At 42.0% G+C, this 20,891-nt stretch overlaps 1 long non-coding RNA gene across 1 annotated transcript in view; it reads left to right on the top strand.

Annotated features, from left to right (window-relative positions):
- The window catches only part of LOC142826517 (uncharacterized), a 113,970-nt gene that overhangs the window by 15,461 nt on the left and 77,618 nt on the right, over window positions 1-20,891 (top strand). The window contains exon 3 of the long non-coding RNA XR_012900700.1: window positions 11,730-11,801. This is a non-coding gene — a long non-coding RNA (uncharacterized LOC142826517). The remainder of the gene's footprint in view (window positions 1-11,729; window positions 11,802-20,891) is intronic.

Here is a 20,891-nt window from a genome sequence, read left to right as displayed (position 1 = left end):
AAGAGCCTCTTTCGAAAGAGGCTTGCAGTCTAGACATAGCCTTAGTTTACTATCAAAAGACAAAGCAATATACAAAAGGAGGCATTCACACCACCCTTTTGGGATGCAAGCTCAAAGCATTCATCTTACACAATAAGCCTGATTAAAAAATATTCATCTAAGACTGCATTTATAGTAGACCTGTTATGAATTAGAGTATTTTATACATCACCTGGTACTTTGTATTTGTTTTTCTGTACTATTATGCACCTTTCCTTATCTTCTTTGGAATATCATATTTGAAATGTCACTGGTCCAGAAAAGTACTCCCCACAACTTGATCTAAACATACTAGTCATTTTTTACCTCTGATAGGTTTTATTTTTTTCATAGGAGTTGAGTTTCTTTGTTGCAAAGTATTGTAGGATATGCCTTAGCATGAATGAACAGCATTATGGGAGAAGCACAGTACAATTCACAGTTATCCATTTTAGCATAATTACATAACATTCATAAATTATATAGTATAGTACACATAATATATGCTTGCTAACAGTTCCCTTCTTGCATGGATTATTACTACTTCAGGGTGACACTTTTGTTAAATTGATGTGTGAAATAGAAGTAGGAGCATTCAGGAGAGATTTATATTGTTTAAAAAAAATGTAAGCAGCACTATACAATCAGTAGAATTAAAACAAATACATCCCATAACATAAGCAAAACTTTAAATCTAACTTCTATCCAAGTATGAAAAGTCAATACTTCAAGATCCCTATTATGGGGTGAGTCATTCAGGGCTTATTCTGCTTTATGTCATTGCCATTCTAATAATGTGTTTCAAATTTAAATGTAGAGGATCAGGGTGCAACTACACTGCACCCATAGCTTGAAATAAGCTATGCATTTTGAGCTACACAAATTGCGTAGCTTATTTAGAGATAATTTCAAAATACAGGCAGTCCCCGGGTTACATGGATCCAACTTACATCGGATCCCTACTTACAAACGGGGTGAGGGAACCCCACACTAGCTGCTTCCCCCCAGCAGACCAGGGAGACCCGAAGCTAGCGCCCCCCCCCAGCAGACCAGGGAGACGTGGAGCGGCTTTTCTCAGCAGACACCTCAGCTTGAGAATAAAGGACTGAGGGAAGTGAGGTGTGGTAGAATAAAACTGAGCTCTGGAGAAATGTTTGGCTAGAGTTTCCCCTACAATATGTACCAGTTCTGACTTACATACAAATTCAACTTAAGAGCAAACCTACAGTCCCTATCTTGTACGTAACCCGGGGACTGCCTGTATCTTATTTCAAAATTTGGTGCTGTCTACACAGCGCCAAATTTGAAATAGAGCACTATTCCAAAACGTCATGTGCTCCTTGTGGAATGAGGTTTACAGGGACATCAGAATAGCGAGCCCATTATATTTCGAAATAACAGGATTGATCAAAAGACATGGAATAGCTATTTCAGAGTTATTCTGGTATCCTGAAATAACTCCTTAGTATAGATGCAGCTTCAATATACATGTTTAAAATTGGTATGTATTTTTCAACTTCATCTGGGTGCTGACTCACTTTGAATAATGGATTAATTCTGAAATCAGGCATAATTATAATGTGACCTACCTCATTGTGTGGGTCAAAAAGAAGTTTGGAGTTGCAATATCACAAGTGAGGTAGATATCCATACATATTACAGTGTCCACAGGCAGAAGTTTATACCAGTTGCACAAAACATCTCATAACCACTCTCTGTAACAACGCAAACAACACTTACAGGATTATGCCACAGCAGTAAAAGAGGCAAAGCAAACCTTCTATTCCTCTGCAATAAACACTGCAGAATCCACTTTTGCTTAGTGTGCATTAGGTCTGATTACATGCTGTGAGATGGGGTGGTTTAAGGACAAATTTTTTAACCACAACTCTGACTTCCCAAGATTATGTGGAAATCTTTCCCAGCTTTTCATCTAGCATTTAATACTGTAGAGACTTTTGTGGTTAAATTTCCTCTTTTGTTATGGTAAGTTTTTCTCCTTTCTTTTTAGTTCATAGGCAATGACATCATAGGCCATAATAGATCCAATTTTTTCTGCCTTATTCTGCTCCCAATAAAGTTGATTAAACTTTTTCTGTGGAATATATATATTCACACTGAACATCTTAAATCTGGGACTCTCTAGTTCAGCAACATCCGTGATCTGGCAGGATCACAGATGTTGCTGGGCCAGAGAGCCCCAGCATCCAGGAATGTGAGCCTGTCAGGGAGTCCAGTGAAGAGGAGTGAGCCCCGTCCCTAGAGCTCCCCAGCCAGGCAGGGAAGCAGCAGGACCAGTGAGTCCGGTCCGTGCAGAGCCTTGTCCCAGTGTGGCAGCAGCAGGATGTCTGCGGAGCCCTGTTCCTGAGGAGCCCTGGCTGGGCAGGGCAGCAGTGGGACTGGTGAGCCCATCTCTGTGGCTCTCCACCCTGGTATGGCCTCAGGGGCAGCTGTGGAGCCCTGGTGGGACATGGCAGAAGTGGGGCCTCCAGCAGCTGGTGAGCCCTGTCCCCAGGAAGCCCCAGCCAGCTGTGGCAGCAGTGGGGCAGCCATGCAGCCTAGTCCCCGGGAAGCCCTGGGCAGAACAGAAGCAGAGCAGTGGTGAGCTCCATCCCTGAGAAGCCTCAACTGGGCGGTGCACAAACAGGGCTGCGGTGGCTGGGGAGCTCTGTCCCTGGAGAGCTCCAGCTGGCTGCTGGCAGCATTCCAAGCCCAAGCCCTGTAGCAGCAGGGCTTAAGCCCAGTGGCAGTGGGACTAAAACAGAGACAGCCAGAGGGAGGAGCAGGTTCAGTGTGTGTGTGTGTGTGTGTGTGTGTGTGTGTGTGTGTGTACACACACACAAATGCATATGTTCAGTGTTGTGGTAGAGATAATATTAGAGAGACATATTAGACCAACTTCTGTTGGTGAGAAAGACCAGTTCTGGAGCTATACAGAGCTTTTCCCAGGTCTCTGAAAGGTACTCAGATTGTCACAACTAAATACAAGATCAAACAGAGAATTTAACACAAATAGTTAGCGCATAGGGGACCATTCAAGGTGAAGTGGCCTGTTAGGCTATTAAGGGGGTATGCGCTAATGACTGTTTTAATAATTCATAATTCCAGAGTCTTTATTAAGACCAAGATTTTTAGTGTCTAGCAAAGTTATAAATGTAAGATCCCAAGTTCATCTTTGAAAGTACTGTGCGTGTTTCTTTGGAGGATGAGGACTTATAGGTCAGCTTTAGAGTGATTGCTTTGTAAAAAGGTGTTCCCTCATGGGTGATGGGGTGTTTTTGTCTTTTATTATTTTCCTATGAGTACGCCTTTTCAGGATACCAGGGTATCTCAAAATAGCTATCCCGCATCTTCACAGAAAGCCCGTTATTTCAGGCTTGCTACTCTGACATCCCTGTAAACCTCATTCTACAAGGAGTAAGGGATGTTTCGGAATAGTGCTTTATTTTGAATGATGAAATAAACAATTTCAAAATAGCATCGAAATAAGATATGCAATTTGCATAGCTCAAATTGCGTATCTTATTTTGAGTTACAGTGCTGTGTAGACACACCCCATGAGTTCATTTGAGAGCTTAGTTATTATCTGGTTTCACTCACGAAGTTGTTATTGGGGCATTTAATGCTTTGGATGAGGTATACTATAGGATGTGATTGGCATGTGTAGGACCCGTGGATCTTGAAAGGTGTGTTGGGGGGGTGCTAATCATTCTAGCAGTAGAGCTATGTCTACAGGTTTTATATCAGTTATTCTGGTAGGGTCTGGTTCTGCTGTGAGTTGGTGTGTCTTGCTCTGTGCGGGCTTTCTTTCTGATGATGAGTTAAGAGAAGTGTGGTTGTCTGAAGGCCAGAAGAGGGAGTTCAGAAAGGATTTCTTTCAGAATGGGTCCTCATCAAGTATGGGTGGTAGTTATTTGATTCCTTGTATGGGTTCCAGTGTGGGGAGATAGGTGTGTGGTCAGAGAGGGTTTTATTTCTGTATTGAAGAAGGATCTCTCTTCTCCTCTCTGCGGCATGGTCCTCCCTGACCACTCACCATCCATCCTCTTTTCTTACTTTCACTCATGACTCTTCTTTTTTCAATATCTCATGGTCATTTTGATGAGTTCAGCTACCATATTGATAGCCAGTCCACAGTTACAATGAATAAGATAAAAATAAAATATATACATCTTCATGCTTCCAGGCATAAGCCAACCAATAGTTGACTAAAATTACTGTGGATAGGGTTTCATGCTGTTTGTGGGGTTGCACATCATGAGATTTCTTGCATATAGTAATTGCTACTGTCAGAGGCCAAGTATTAGACTAGATGGCCATTGTCCAGATGAAGTATGGCAATTCCTGTGGTCTTATTTAAGTTCAAATCCTGCTTGTTCTTAGTACAGTTACTGCCTTTGTTTTAAGTTTGCTGCCTATTAATTTCACTGGGTTACCCCTGGTTCTTGTGTTATGAGAAGGGTTAAATAGCTTTTTGTCCACACCATCATGCTTTTCATGAACCCATTAGTCATCTCTTTTCTAAGGTGAACAGTCCCAGCCTTTTTAATCTCTCCTCAAGTGGAAGTTGTTTCATACCCCTAATCATGTTTGTCAGTATTCTTTGTATCATTTCTAATTCAAATTTATCTTTTTTTTTGAGATGGTGTGACAAGAACTGCATGCAGCATTCAAAGTATAGGTTTGCCCCGGATTTACATAGTAGGCTTGTGATATTTTCTGTCTGATTATATATTCCTTTTCTAATGGCTCCCAATATTCTTTTAGTGGCTCCTCATTAAGTCAAGTCAGAGAGGACAAGCCAAAAATACCTATCACATAAACCTGAAACATTAGTGCTCTCGTGTATACCAGTGATGAGGATCCATTGCTATATGGCAAGTCCAAATATGGCACATTTGGCTTAAGGTGTGATGCCATATGTGGCTATTGGAAAGGACATGAATATAGTTTAACTTTTTCAGTAGATAGGAACAAATTGGCTTGGATAGAATAAAACTAACCTAAATATTCTGCCATCATTCGCATCAAAGTTGATTATTTCATTGTGTGATAACTTTAAGAAGATGTTCACAACTCTGGGCTGTTCTTGGTTTCAGTGACACTAGAAGTGTGTGTTCACGGTGGGGGAAGAAGGGATACAGTTGATAAGAAAGAAGAAACGCGGGGAGGCTGCAAGAAAAGCTCTGTCTACTACCTGGAAATAGTGTATGTATATGGAGAGATACCTATCTCATAGAGCTGTAGGGGACCTTGAGAGATCATTGAGTCTAGCTGTCTGCCCTCACAGCAGGACCAAATACCCTCCCTTTCTCACAGATCCCTAAATGGTCCTCTCAAGGATTGAACTCACAACCCAGGCTTTAGCAGGCCCATGATAGCTGCTGAGCTACCATTCCTCCTTTAGCTGTAGTGGAAAGTAGTGCAGCAAGAGATGAAGGCAGAAAGGCAGGCATGGGCTGTATCAATTAAGGCATGTCCACACAGCAACATTATTTCAAAATAACTGCCTGCTGTGTAGATGCTAGTTATTTTGAAATAATGTTGAAATACTGTCAAGCTGGAGGTCTTCTTACTCTGACTCCTGTAACCCTCATTGTACGAGGAGTAAGGGAAGTTGGAGGAAGAGTGCTCTATTTTGAAGTAAGTGCTGTGTAGATGCTCCCAATTTAAAAATAAACTGTTTCAAAATAAGCTATGCATTGACATAACTCAATTTGCACAGCTTATTTAGAGTTAAGCCCTGCTGTATAGACACATCCTTATTTATTCCCCTAGGCTATGTCTAGACTGCAAGCCTCTTTCGAAAGAGGCTCTTTCGAAAGATACTTTTGAAAGAGCCTCTTTCGAAAGAGAGCGTCTAGACTGCACGCGGAACTTTCGAAAGAGCAAGCCGCTTTTTCGAAAGAAAGCACCCAGTGAGTCTGGATGCTCTCTTTCGAAGAAGCCCTATTTACATTCAAGAACGCCTTCTTTTGAAAGAAGCACTTTCGAAAGAAGGCATTCTTCCTCGTGAAATGAGGTTTACTGCCGTCGAAAGAAAAGCCGCGTTCTTTCGATTTAATTTCGAAAGAACGCGGCTGCAGTCTAGACGCAGGTGAAGTTTTTTCGGAAAAAGGCTACTTTTCCCGAAAAAACCCCTGAGTCTGGACACAGCCCTAAAGATTGATAGGTGATAGTGCTTCCCTGCCTCACAAGGTTGTGGGTGAGGATGAATATTTTAAAGATTATGAAATGGTTGGATACTGCAGTCATGGGAATCATATAACCTCCAAAGACAGATGATATTACAGATACATGAAGAGTCTGTATAAATCCATGATATGCCCATTTCTTGAATACTACATACAGATGTGGTCACTTCATCTAAAAAAAAAAAATCTTAGCATTGAAAAAATTTCAGAAAAGGGAAACAAAAATTATTAGGGGTTTGGAATGGCTGCCATACGAAGAGAGATTAGGAAGACTGGTACTTTTCATCTTAGAAAAGAGGACACTAAGAGGGGATAGGATAGAGGTCTATAAAATCATGACTAGTGTGGAGAAAGGGAGTAAGGAAAATGATTTACTTGTTCCCATAACATAAGAACTAGGGTTCAGCAAATGAAACTAATAGGTAGCAGGTTTAAAACAAACAAAAAGAAGGACTGGTGCTTCTTCGCACAATGCAGTCAGCCCATAGAACTCCTTGCCAGAGGATGTTGTGAAGATCAGGACTTTAACAGGGTTCAAAAAATAGCTAGATAAAATCATGGAAGAGAAGGCTTACAATGGCAGTTAACCAGGATGGATAGGAATGGTGTGCTAGCCTGTTTGTCAGAGGTGGGGAATGAGTGACAGAGGTGGGATTGCTTGATGATTACCTGCTATGTTCATTCCCTTTGGGGGCACCTACAATTGTCCACTGATGGAAGACAGGATACTGTGCTAAACAGACCTTTGGTCTGATCCTGTATTGCCCTTCTTATGGTCTTGGTGTAACTCACATACCTATTGTGGTTCACTGTCCCATGTAGTGGTTCTTAGATCACTTACAGCAAGCAAGAAGAACAAGTGAGTGCTATAACATAACTTGAGTGCTTTATCGCTCAAACTATAGCAGTTCCTACAATAAGCTCTGGAGGTCTCAGATTCAAACACAACTGGTGGCAGTTATGTTGGTACTACTTTCTTGAAAGCTAATTTTGGAAAAGGGGCTATTTTGGAGAATGGGTGTCAGCTACACTCTCTGGACCAAACTGTACTCTTGTATTGAAACAGATTTTGTTGCTAATATAGACAGGGTCAAATTCACCACTCACAACTGCAAATGAACTAGAGTCCTTGTTTCACAAGGAATTTAGCATGTTTTCTCCAAAATGTTTTGGCCCGACATACATTAGCAGAAGTCATTTTCAACCCCAGTTGAAGAGTTAACTTGTCATTCATCATCAAACAGTAACAATTTTGTCTATATTAGCTCATAGATTAATGTATTATGGGAAAAATAAATTCACGTGAAGCTTTTCACCATAACCCTCGAATACCTGGGGAGAGACTTCTTTTCTTTTTAACTGGGAAGTTATTATGGATGCTTGACAGCCAGCTCCCAATGGCCTGGACCTATCTATGAAAATAGTTCTGAAGAGACAATTATCATGCAGCTATTTTTCTTTAGAACACATAGCTCACCCCTTCCAAGAAGCATTAAAAGCAGTGTGGGACTGTAAGCTCAAAAACACATGTGAAACTTGGCAACTGGCAATTGCTATTATTCAGAAAAGCTTCATTTTCCAAGAGATTCAAAAGCATAAGAGGATTGATTTTGTATAGATCATTCGTTGATCAAAAAATAGCCCAGGGAATAAAACATTGGTGGTCCCCTGCTATGCTATGTCTGAAGGAATGGGAAAAGTGTGGGTGAATTTAAATCCTAGCAGAATGATTGCCACTGACTCCTTAGCACATAAATTATGATTATCCTTAGGAAAATAATGTCTTCTGACATACTGCCCTCTGACTCAACTTGTTTTCTGCGTGGATTCCTATCTTCCCTATAATCCTTCCTGATTATGTCATGCTGCAAAGTGAAGTATGTCAGACCAAAATAATTAACAGTAAGAGTAAATATTTGAAATACTAGGAGATTTTTGTTTCAAAATTTCTATTTCACTGGAATTTAAATCAGACCCTAAGCAAAGAGGCGATTGCAAGAATCTTGGTAGCATGAAAGTGCTATTGCCTCTCCTTGACATCACAGCTGTCCTGGCAACAGCTTAATGTGTCTTTGCCATTCTTGACAGCAGTGATGTGCATTCCCATTTGGCACACCTCACAATGGTGAATGCGTTCTGGGACTTCTGTAACACCTCTCTGAAACATGGGGCAGTAATGTATGGTTCCAGACACTATACATGGATTGCAAACTCGGTGTTTCGACCAACCATATCTTGCAATGTCTTTTGACTAAGGCCCTTTGTTATTAATATTGAATAGTTTTCCTGAAAAATTACCAGTTTAAAAAAAAAGCCAGATTTGGGGTTTTACCAATTTTTTTTGCATTATTTGGACACAGATTTTTTTTGCAGAGGAAGCAGATGGGGAGATAGGGAGGGTCTGGCAGGGTCAGGAGAGGGCCCTGTCTAGCACTCATGGATTGCAACCTTCTACTCCCCTCCTGACTCCATCCCTTCAGTACATCCCGTTGGCTTTCTCCTCGTGGTTTGGGAGCAAAATGGGCAGGGAGTTAGGTAGCAGCAGCAACCACAACCTCCTGACTTTTGCAGTTACAGGCCCATGGGAAATGGAAGGCTTCTTGTGAGTACGGACTCCTGACCCCAGACCTTCAGCGTGGGAGTGGATGGGGCCATGCTGAAGGGTAGGACTCAGAAAGCAGCTACATCTGGCAGGATAAGTGGACAGGCCTCTGTATGGGTGGTCTCTACTGCTGGGCCCAGGTACTCAGCCTGTATCAGTCCCCAACTGCGCAGCTGCAGCACCTGGCTCTAGAGCACAGAGCTCCTTCAGCATTTCCTGCTGGACAGGACCTGTGCAGGGCAAGTGGACAGCAGTGCACTGACGGACTGGGGTCAAGAGGGGGATTCTGTCGGGCATGGGAGCCAGTACTCCCTGGGTGCTGCCTTCTCCTCCCCTCCTGACCCTACTAGGGTTGCCAACTTTCTACTTGTGCAAAACTAAACACCCTTGTCCCGTACTTTCTTGGAAGCCCTGTCCCTTTTCAGAGGTCCCATCCCTATTCACGTCATTCCCCTCCCTCCTCTGTCACTCACTCACTCACTCACTTTCACCAGACTGGGGCAGAAGGTGAGGGCAGTGAGGACTCCCGCTGGGGGTGCAGGCTCTAATATAAAGATGGGTCTGAGGGATTTGGGTGCAGATGAAGAGTTTCAAGTGAGGGAGAAGGCACTGAACTGGAGCAAGAGAGGGTGTGAGGGCTCTGGTTGGGGTTGCAGACTTTGGGGTGGAGCTGGGGAAGAGGAGTTTGGGATGTAGAATTGTTCTCAGGGCAGGGTCTGGGGGGTTCAAAGGGCAGGAGAGGGCTCAGAGTTGGAGGATGGTGCTGGGGGCTGGAGGGATGAGGGTGTGGGCTCTAGGTTGGAGCTGGGTATGAAGAGCTTGGAGTGCAGGGGGAGCCCAGGGATGCAGGCTCTGGGCAGTGCTTACCTCAAGCAGTGCTTACCTGGAAGCAGCAGCAGGTCACCCCTCCAGCTCCTAGTTGAAAGTGCAGCCAAATGGCTCTGTGCACTACCCCATCTGCAGGCGTCTTCCCCTCAGCTCCCATTGGCTGCAGCTCCAAGCTAATGGGAGCCACAGAGCTGGCACTGGGAGTGGGGGCAGCATGCAGAGCCCCCTGGACGATATGCTTAGAAGCCAGAGGGGGGGCAGGTCACTGTTTCCAGGAGACACTCAAGAGCCAAGGCATATAGTGAGGATGTCTGAGCCCTGCTGTGCCACAAATGGGACTTTTATTTGCCTGGTCAGAGATGCTGATTGGAGCTACTGACCGGAGCTGGACCAGGCATTCTGGTTGGAAACAGAACGCCTGATAAGCCTAGACCATCACCATTCAGTGTGGTCCTGTTTTCTCTGTGCAAGGGACAGGGGAGTGAGAAGGGCAAGGAGCTGTGACCATGCAACCACTGCAAAGAGCAGAAGCCTTCCTGAACTGCCACATGGTAACTACCTCACCCCCCACCCCAGCCTCTCTGAGTATAAAGCACTTCCCCCTGACTCCCCTTGCTCCTGTGGGTATCAGGCACCCCTTTCCCTTACCCGATGCCCCTGGTTTTCTATTTTTTTTTAAATTTGTCTCCAATTTTTCAAATTGATAAATAAAACTTGGTGAAGTCCTTTGAAATGAAAAAAGGAAGATGAAAAAAATTAAAACCTGACAATCAAAGGCTCTTCTTTTAATGTAATTTTGTTCATCTGTACTGAGCACTGAGCTTTGGGAAAGTACATTAGCACTCCATGAAAAAAACATTTGCTTCATTGTTTATGCACAATATTGTCTTAGGTCTAAATCCAGATTCCTTTGAATTCATATGGGAGTTTTACAATTGACTTCAATGGAACAAAAATTTTGCCAAAGCGAATACATAAACAAACAAACCATGTCACGATCAAACACATATTCTCGTGTTATACTTGTAATATCATGTAATTTTATAAGTGGGGGTAGAAACAGAGGCTTTTTTTATTTGTTAATTAAAAAAATCAAAACAGATCTGTTGTCAGATTAGTTTTCCATTACAAATGTAAATTTGTGTCACTTGAAATGTCAGCCCACATAGCAAACTCTGACATACAATTGTTCTGTAGCAAAAACAAAGGATTTAAAAGTGTACATTCTTAATTTCCTGCTAGGCACAAATCTGTTAGGTTTAACCTGTTCTTCTCTCTTTCTTCTTCCTTCATCACAATTTACTACTATGAAATTTTCTTTACACCCTGTATTGCTTTCACTTTTATCAGAGCTTAAAACTGCTCAGTGCATTTTTTTTTAAATAATAAAAAAAAGATACGAATTGTCCCAGGAGCCAAAAAGCTAATGGTTTGGTCCTGTATGTTGCTGAGTGCTCTGCAGTGATCCAGCAAAGCACTTAATATATGCTTACCTGTAAATACATGAGTCCTCCCACTGAGTTTTCAGTAAACTTCTGAGAGAGTGCTCTGGGGCTTGCATGATCAAACTCTAAATTAGACCATGACATAAGGAAGGTATCAAAACTACTAAGCAGAAGTCTGGGAAGGGAAGATGGGTAACATAAATAAGGTCTGTTCAGCACTGTAAATCTACACTGATATAACTATGTTGCTCTGGGGTGTGAAAAATCCACACTCTGAGTAACCTAGTTTAGTTATACTGGCCTCATCCCTCATATAGACTTCACTCTGTTAAGGAGAGACCATCTCCTGTCAATATAGTGAGTGACTCTCAGAAAGTGGATTAACTAAGTATTCTCTCCTAGTAGCCTGAAGTGTCTTCATTAAAGTGCTATGGCAGTGCAGTTGCATTAGCGTGTCTGCAGTTTTATGTGCCCTAAGATTATGTGGATGCTGGAAATGCTGAAAAAAATTGACTTCTGTTCTATGGGAAATTCCAACACTTGTTATCAATTGTTAAAATGTCAAAATATTTTTTTAAGTAGGTGATATGAAACATTTTGAAAACATTGAATTTGGAAATGTCAGTGCTTTGTTTTATGCAGGGTAGTGGTATTCATGTTGGTCCCAGGACATTAGAGAGACAAGGTGCATGGACAGCAGGCTTCAGAGGCAAGGTAAGGCATTGCCTTCCCTGGGTCTTAGTGCCCAATCTGTCATCTCCTCCTATCCCTACTCTGACCTGCGAGCTCCCACGGCAGGCTGTTGCAGCCAGGTGAGTCTTCCTCCAGATGAGATCTAAGTAACTTAAAAGTGAAAAGCTTTCAAGCCTGCCAGACCGATTAGCAGTGAATGATAATGAAGACATTTAACAGGTATATGCCAACCTGGAGGTATATATTGTCAGTTTCTGAATTTGCTAACAAACAGTTATGTGTTACTGTAGTATTTAATCAGAACATATTTGTCTACAGGCTCTTAATTTAATTTTTAAAAAAATATTTCATTAGATTGTTGCAGAAGATCGTAAAATCACATCTCTAAAAAAATCTTTGCATTGATTTTAGATACACAATTTGAATAGTCATATTTAGCTTTAAATGCTTGGACCTTTAGACATACAGTTTTTAAATAAATTCTTTGAAAGACCACTCTTATCTAAAAAATACATTTTAATTAATATAGTACAAAAACTTGCTTCCAAAGTCTTCCTGTCTTTCCCCCCATCCTTGCTGTAATCTTTCCCCCTTTCACTTCCTTGTTGAAGAGAGCTATTAAAGAGAAAATTTGTCCAGATAGCTGGACAAATAAGTATCCCTTTCTTTACTTCTGACTATTTGATTAACTATGTTTAAGAGAACCCTCCACCAAAATCAGTACCTTAGAAAGTTATAAAATCCTTCGTTAGGCCTAAAATTGCTGGATATGTGTTTTTAATATAAACATGGGGTGACATTTCATAAATATGTCTATTGATATTGACATCACACAAAATAAATTAATGTACCCTTTCTCTAAAAGCATAACTTTGTTATGAATACACTAAACCTCTGAATGATTAATTTAAAATAATGTCTGTTTCAGAGCATTAAATAAGTAGTAATCAGGAATGATTTATGAAGGCTTCTGAGTACATTTAAAATATAAAATCTTAGAAATACTGATTAAGAAAATGTAAAACAGAGACGAGCTGCATCATGTATTCCATAATATTTACTGTGGTATTCAGCAGAACAGCTGACTTGCCCTACAATGTTTTTGCAAATAAATCTCTGAAAAACGTCAAGGTATATATACAAAAACCCTGTGGCTGACATTTTTTATTTCCAAATTTAGTGCTTGTAATTGGATACCTTTCTTTAGGAAAAAAATGTAGAAAGTGATTTCTTCAAATGTCATTTGCTACATTTGGGTTCTGTGATTTAGTCAGAAGAAGGTAAACAGAGAAGAGGGAGACCAGCTGGTGGGGACAGGGACTGGGCAGAGCAGGATTGGAGTATTGGTGGGGCTACTCTCCCCAAGCAGCAGCTTCACCCATCACCCATGACAAATGGGTGAGGTAATACCTTTTACTGGACTTGTAAAGAGACAAATTTTGGGGACACTCAGAGCTTTTCTTCAGATCTTGGGACGGTACTCCATGTGTCACAGCTAAAATTGAACAAACAGTTTAGCATTAATAGTTAGTGTATATCCTAAGGGACCACTGAAGATCATGTACCCTATTAACAACTCTGCAGTCATGGGCCAACTTCTTAAAATGGGTCCAGCCCAGAGAATCTCAGGAGAGGCAGCTGGCTCAAGGTCCATGAGATACTGTATAAAGGGGTTGAGATTGATTTGATTCTAACATTAGCATTAATCGTTAATTTGAAAGTTAAAGTGTAGTTCTGATAAGTGCTTTTATCAGGAACCTACAGAAAAAAAATTCTTGGCCAAGCCAAATTCTCAATGTGGTATCTCTGTTGATCTTCTTAAAATACACACAAATGTAAAAATGGCTATACAGAGTCACACCAAAGATCCATCAAGCCCAGTATCCTGTTTTCTGACAGTGGCCAATATCAGGAACTTTGCAGGGAATGAACAGAACAGGCATTGAGGGTCCATTCCCACTCATCCAGGCCTAACTTCTGGCAAACAACCTAGAGATAAGATCCCTGCCCCTCTTGGCTAATAGCCATTATTGATGGACCCTGTCTTCCATGAACTTATCTAATACTTTTTTAACCCTGTTATAGTATTGACCTTTGTAACATCCTCTAGCAAAGGCTGACTATATGCTGTGTGAAGACAATACTTCCTTTTGTTTGTTTAAAACCTGCTGTCTATTAACTTCATTTGGTGACCTCTCGTTCTTGTGTTGTGGGAAGGACTAGACCAGTGACGTTCTCTTGTTGGCTTAGGTTGATGAATCACTGCAGATGATGGCTTATCCAGTCAGGAAAGATGCCATGTGCTCCAGTCTGGTTATTAATCCATCGAAAACAAAGTCCCTGACCATTATCTTAAAATAACCTTCAGCTTCATTTTACAACCAGCTCATTTCTAATCTGTCTTGATGGGACATCCAGCAGGTGGCAGCCTTCATATTTGGGAAGTGGCATAGGGTCAGAAAATGCTCAAAAAATGTTGATGACTCTGCAGCAGCAGCTGCTGCCATGTCTCAGGCCTGGCAGTGGCATCTGTGGGAATGTTGGGAACATGAAACGTGTACGAAACTGTGGATCTGTAGAATTACAGGGATCACATCTGTATGGTATGGAAGTGAAGTGTGAGTGCTGAAGAACCCCAACATGATGTTTTTGATTCTCCTCTCTATCAGCTGCTCCATATTATATCATGGAACAAGATTAAAATGAGGATATTTGAAGACAAAACCAGCAATGGTCTCCATCAGTACAGGTTCAGTTTCAGTAGTTTTCATGGTATGCACATAAGAATGGAAGACTGATGAATTCCCAGGTGTGTATACCAAGGAATGCTACCACATGGACAGCATTCATGTGGATGCCAAAATCTTTGGAGGCATAAGATTGCCAGTGGTGGAAATAATCTGAATGTACAATCAGACCAGTTTCAGCACCCTGCCAGAGATTAATGCAGCCGGTGTGAAGTTTGAAATATGGCCACATCCCTTGGGAGCTGCCATGCTTCTGCTGATGAGAAGTGAACGTAGGGAAATAAAGTCAACGGGAGCTGTTGATGATTAGCTGCTTTCAGATTCATTCCACTTGTTTTTGTATCTGAATACTGATTTAGACGTTTATCTTCAGGTGCCCACATTTGGCCTAAATTTACTTTATTTCCATTAAAGGAGTGGCTCTCCTTTTCTGTAGGAGCAATTAAGACAATTGAGGTGTGACTAATGATCTTATCTAGGAGATGATATAAATGAAAGCTGAATTTCTACAGTGCATGCAAAATTGCATTTTTAAGAGATATAGATGAAATCAACGTAGCTGAAATTCAAGTAGGAGAACATACAGGATGAATATTATTAAGGTAGGGTTGACAAAAACCTGAGAATTAGTGAGGCCTGGTAGAAATTAGTATGACAATTAGTATAAGTAAATTTCATAAGTTTATAAGATGTGGCAATAAAGGCTTTGTAATCAATAAGTTAACTGCAGAAGGACAACCCTAATAGAATTTTAGGGTTTTCTTTTCGGTAACTTGTACCACTGAGGCTAATCCCATTGATACACTGGAAAATATTTACAAATATATTGATGCAAATAGCTATGCCAACAGCCAGAACATCTGTTATGGCTACCTAGAAAGCCACTTATGAATAAGGGACTGAGATTAAATATGGTTAGAGATATATAGATGTATGAATCAATGGGTTAAAAACTGTTTTAAGTATATTCACAAGTGAGATCATTGTAGTGATAAACAGATGGCAGGCAGCTCAAATGTCATTTTCACCAAAGATGGACCCCCACCTGTTCTTTCATCTTTGTTTCCCCAGTTGCCAGGAAGTTATGAGTTTATCTGCCTTAGTGGCTGATTTGTACTTTCTCATTCTTCTTTATTTTTGGACGGCTTAGCTTTTCAGTAAAAAGTTTTCAGGTTTCCATGTGTATCTTATCAGTTTCAAACTAAATCAAATATATTGTATAGCCAGCTGAGTAAAAGAAACTATTATCTGGGCCTTTACTTCATTTGCATTTCCATTCCCTTCATCCAATAATTAACATAAATCTTCATCAAGAAGATATATTTACTCCTAGTCCATCTCTCATGGTCTCCCCAGTCTCTTTGTTCAGGAAAACAAAATGTTGCATGCCCAGAAGGGCAACAAAATAGGGCTATTTCAGGCCTATGGAAAAAACAACATGTAAAGCAGAGAAGGCCTCATGGAAAATGCTCTGTCCTCCTCCCCACTGGAATAGGTCTCCCTTTCAGGGTGATCAGCTGATCTCAGCAGTGGCTCTTCTGTGGGAGCAGGGAGGGACATACAGAGATTCCAGGCTATTTCAAACTTTACAGGTGAAAACTAACACCCTAAATTCTACCTTGTACCTTTTAGCAAGGTAGTGGAAAGCCAAAAGTTACTGGTTCTATGGTTTTCTGGAAAGATGTACCTTATAACAATGAGCTGCTAAACTCTTTACCAGCTTCAGTTTGCAGATGGAGATGTTGCCTTATCTAAGATTGCTTATGAATTTCAAGTTACTACCTTTAGGGAAGACAGGGTCTTTGTTCCAGTATTCAATTATTCTAAGGTTGGGAACCCTGATGTATACAGATGCTATGCTCATACTATCAGAACACTTGTATAATTGCAAATATAGTTTATTAATGCATTTAGCACAACCACAAACACTCCAGTTTCATAAGATAAAGAGGGAAGGTAAATTTATATTTCCATACCACATACTCACACCATTCTTTCTAGAACAACCCGGGGTGTTAACCATCATCTTCCTCATCACCTGCACCTTCCCAATCATCACCAATGGCCATCATTCTGGCACCTCCCAGGGACTACATCTCCTTCTCCTACCACCTTTAGGTTGGAATGCCACTTTTATCAAATGTTACGCTGATGTTATGTTTGATGCATATTCAGTAGAGGAAATTTCCTTTTCTCCTTATTTGTGTTTTCTCATCTTATAATGGTGAAGTGTCTTTTTCAAATAGGTTAGTATATCATTGATTTCAACATGTGCATCAATTTGTTATGATGGACCTTTTGTGGTTGTCTATCACATTTATTATTTCTGTCCTATGCAGTTATTCGGTCTGATATCAACCGGTTATTTTGTTTTTTTCCAAGTAATGATGTACCTGCTAAGTTTGGAACCTCTCCATGTGTCTTGGAACCTCTCCATGTGTCATCACTTTGTAGTGGTGGAGAGGCTTACACGTTCCAATGACCCCTGAGAGCGACACTGCCTGGAGTCATGTATTCCCTTAGGGGTCACCCATGGGAGAATGGTCAAGGGTGAGGTTCCAGACAAAGTGTGATCCTGGAAGTCCTCAATGGCAGAGCAGACAGAGGATAACTGCACAATAGAGGTGAAACTGTTGTGTAATGTGACAGTGTCTATGAAGGTGTATGAAGGCTGCAGCAGACAGAGGATCTCCAGTCATTGTGGAGTCAGTGCCATTGGTTTTAAGCCGTCTATCTGCCAAGGACAGAGTAGTGACTGTTGTGCACCAGTCTCCCCAATTTAAAAGAAGTCCCACTCAGGCATCTTCTAGTTTTTGGGAAAACAACACCTTCACAAATCAAAAATCTGTTGGCAATCAGTAAGTGGCAATGGGAACAGGACAGTGAGATCTAGAAGTTCCTAGTCACAGACCGACACACAGGCTGTGGGTGTGTGATTCTGCCATCTTGCTTGAGGACTGAGACAGTTTGAGCATCTCAGCTGCTTCACCCATGACTGAGCAGTCCTCTTTTGGACCCACTCTGCTCACCGCACCTGGGGAGGAAGCTAGAAAAAGTGTCCTAAAAATAGTCTTGCCTCTTTTCTTCTTGGCTGCATAGTCACACCCAGCAGGATCACCACCCCAGTGGTTGAAAATGTAAGAAACTTTTGGAACCTGGAATGTACCTACCCTGATGGACTATTCAAACAGTGACTGATCAAAGTGACGTACAGCTATCATTGGTCATGAACTGAATCAGTTTAACGTCAATATTGCTGCCTTATTCAAAACTAGAAGAGCTGATGAAGAACAGGTGAGGGAGGAGAAAGGAGGATACATCTATTTCCGGAAGGGAAAATCTTTAGATGAACCTCGATTGTATGGAGTAGGCTTTGCTATTAAGAACAGGCTCTTAAGGTGCCTCTCTGAGCTGCCACTAGGCATCAATGAGTGGTTTATGACACTCGGACAGCTGCTCACCAAAACCCAACAACTATTGTGAGTGCCTATGTACCAACAATGGATGCCAATGAGGATGTAAAGGAAGATTTCTACTCTCAACTGGAAACCATTTTATTGGAGACCCCTAAAGAAGATAATATCATTCTTCTGGGGGATTTCAATGCACATGTTGGATGAGACTCACACCTGTGGAAAGGAACAATTGGGAAAGAAGGAGTTGGTCAAAGCCACTCAAATGGAATCCTGCTCTTGACTGAGTGTGCTGATCATGAACTTATCATCACAAACTCCCTTTTTAAAAGGAAAAATGTGTTGGAGACACCCACATTCAAAGCACTATGTAATTGTTCGTGCTCGAGATGGTGTACTTCTCACAAGAGCACTGACAAGTGCTGATGACTGCTGGACTACTCATCTCCTCATTCAATCCACAATGAAAATTAAGATTGCCCCAAATGGAGGCTGCAAAAAAAGCAGATCAGGCACAAGCTGAAAGGTTCAAGATTTGAAGGACCCTATTAAGCATGACCACTTCCAAGCAGTCTTGGAAGAAAAGCTTCCGTCAGAGTTTCTGGAAGAAATCAAGGATCATTGGAGCCAGCTGAAAGCAGCAATTATCACCTGCTGGGGACTCTTGTACATTTCAAAGCAGGCATGCCCAAGCAGCCCAGAGTCAGTGGGACTTCCTGCTGGCCCCGGGCTGCACGTGGAGTTCCACATTCCTCCTTTGAAATGTACCAGAGCCCCTGCAGGGGTCTTGTACATTTCAAAGGAGGAATGCAGAAGTGCCAATCGACTAGTTGAGTAGACAATGGAAATTCCATCGACTACTCGACTAGTGAATAACCGCAATTTAACATCCTTACATCAGTGTCCTAAAGATGCTTCATGACAACATGAAAGTGACTGTTCTGAGCAGCACTGGCTCCCAGAACGAACCTTTCAAAGTACAAAACGGAGTCAAACAGGGCTGTATCATTGTACCAACCATGTTTGTGGTCTTTATTAAAGTCATGTTTTACCTAATTGCTGGGAAGCTCCCAACTGGTATTTAAATCACCTACAGAATGAATGGAAGCTGTTTGGGTATGTCTACACTACAGCACTAATTCGAAATAACTTAATTCGAATTAGTTAATTAGAACTAAGCTAATTCGAATTAGTGCATCTAGACCTAAAAACTAATTTGAATTAGCATTTTTCTAATTCGAACTAGCATGTCCACATTGAGTGGACCCTGAACCGAAGTTAAGGCTGGCCAGAACCAGTGTCAGCAAGGCATCAGGTTAGGACTTAGAGTGTGGAGCTGCTGCCGAGAGCTAGCCGAGGGCTGTGCTTAGAGGGACCTGACCCCCACCCTAGACAGACAGTTCTCATGGTTCTCTGCTTTCTTGTCTAACTCGATGAGGGACAGCAAAGCAGTCCTGACTCGGAATGCCCTGAATGCCCTCACTCAGCACATCACTGCACTCGGCCATCAGCCCGGCTGCACTTGCCGCAGGCTGCCATCTGGGGGGGGGTCAAACGGAGGCTGTCAGGATCCAGGAGACCCTGCAGGAGAGCTTCCACCCCGAGGAGCCCACAGAGCCACCCCAGTCCTTCTTATCGGGGGCTAGTGCCCCATTCCTCCCTCACCTTCTTCCATTTACCCTTCCCGAGCCCCCCTTCCTGATGTAAAAAATAAAGGACACATGTTCAAAAATAGAAACTCTCTTTATTTAACAAAACTGGGGGGGGGGATGAACCTCTGGGGAGACTGGGAAAAGGAGGTGGGAGAGGGGTACCATGTGCCCCATCTGTTAAAATCAATGGAGAGGCACTGGAGAATGTCAGTCATTTTCTCTATCTTGAAAGTTGTCTTTCATCCAAAGCAGATATCGATGTAGAAATCCAATATTGTCTGAGCTGTGCCAGTGTGGCCTTTGCTCATTTACGGCACAGGGTTTTTGAAGATCACGACATTCTTGTATCCAAGCCATCATTCTCCCAATACTATTCTGTGGGTCTGAAACCTGGACAACCTACAGACATCACTTGAAAGTACCTGCCTCTGCAAGATCTTGAAGATCAAATTGGAAGACAGTCGCACTAACATCACTGTTCTGGAAGAGAGAAAGACCACGGCTGTGTCTACATTGGCACCCCTTTCCGGAAAAAGGATGCTAATGAGACCAGTTGGAATTGCAAATGCCGTGGGGGAATTCAATATTCCCCACGGCATTTGCATGAACATGGCTGCCGCTTTTTTCCGGCTCGGGGTTTTGCCGGAGAAAATCGCCAGTCTAGACGGGATCTTGTGGAAAATAAGCCCTTTTCCGGAAGATCCCTTATTCCTACTTTCAAGCCGGAAAAAAGCGGCAGCCATGTTCATGCAAATGCCACGGGGGATATTTAAATCCCCCGCGGCATTTGCAATTCCGACTGGTCTCATTAGCATCCCTTTTCCGGAAAGGGGTGCCAATGTAGACACAGCCCATCAGTATTGAGACAATTATCATCCATCAGCAACTTTGCTGGACTGGTCACATTGTTCAGATGTCAGACCATTGCCTGCCAAAACAGGCCCTGTCTTCTCTGCTGAAAGAAGGATCTCATAATGTGGGTGGACAATGGAAGCATTATAAAGGACTTGCTAAAGGATAACTTAAAGAAGTGCAACATTGATGTTGACACTTGGGAGACACTCACCCAGGATCGCTCAAAATGGAGACAAGTCCTACACAATGGCTGCCTGAATTTTGAACTTGCCTGCCAACAAATTGTGGCACAGAAGAGGCACAGGGTTTTTGAAGATCATGACATTCTTGTGTCCAGACTTCTTGTGTATCAAGCCATCATTCTCCCAATACTATTCTATGGGTTTGAAACCTGGACAACCAACAAACATCACTTGAAAGGAGGAAGGGGAGACTAGTTTCTAG

This window comes from Pelodiscus sinensis, chromosome 1 (assembly GCF_049634645.1).
Source record: "Pelodiscus sinensis isolate JC-2024 chromosome 1, ASM4963464v1, whole genome shotgun sequence".
Taxonomy (NCBI): Eukaryota; Metazoa; Chordata; order Testudines; family Trionychidae; genus Pelodiscus; species Pelodiscus sinensis.
The sequence above is the reverse complement of the archived record's forward strand: the minus strand, read 5'-3'. Positions and strand labels throughout refer to the sequence as shown.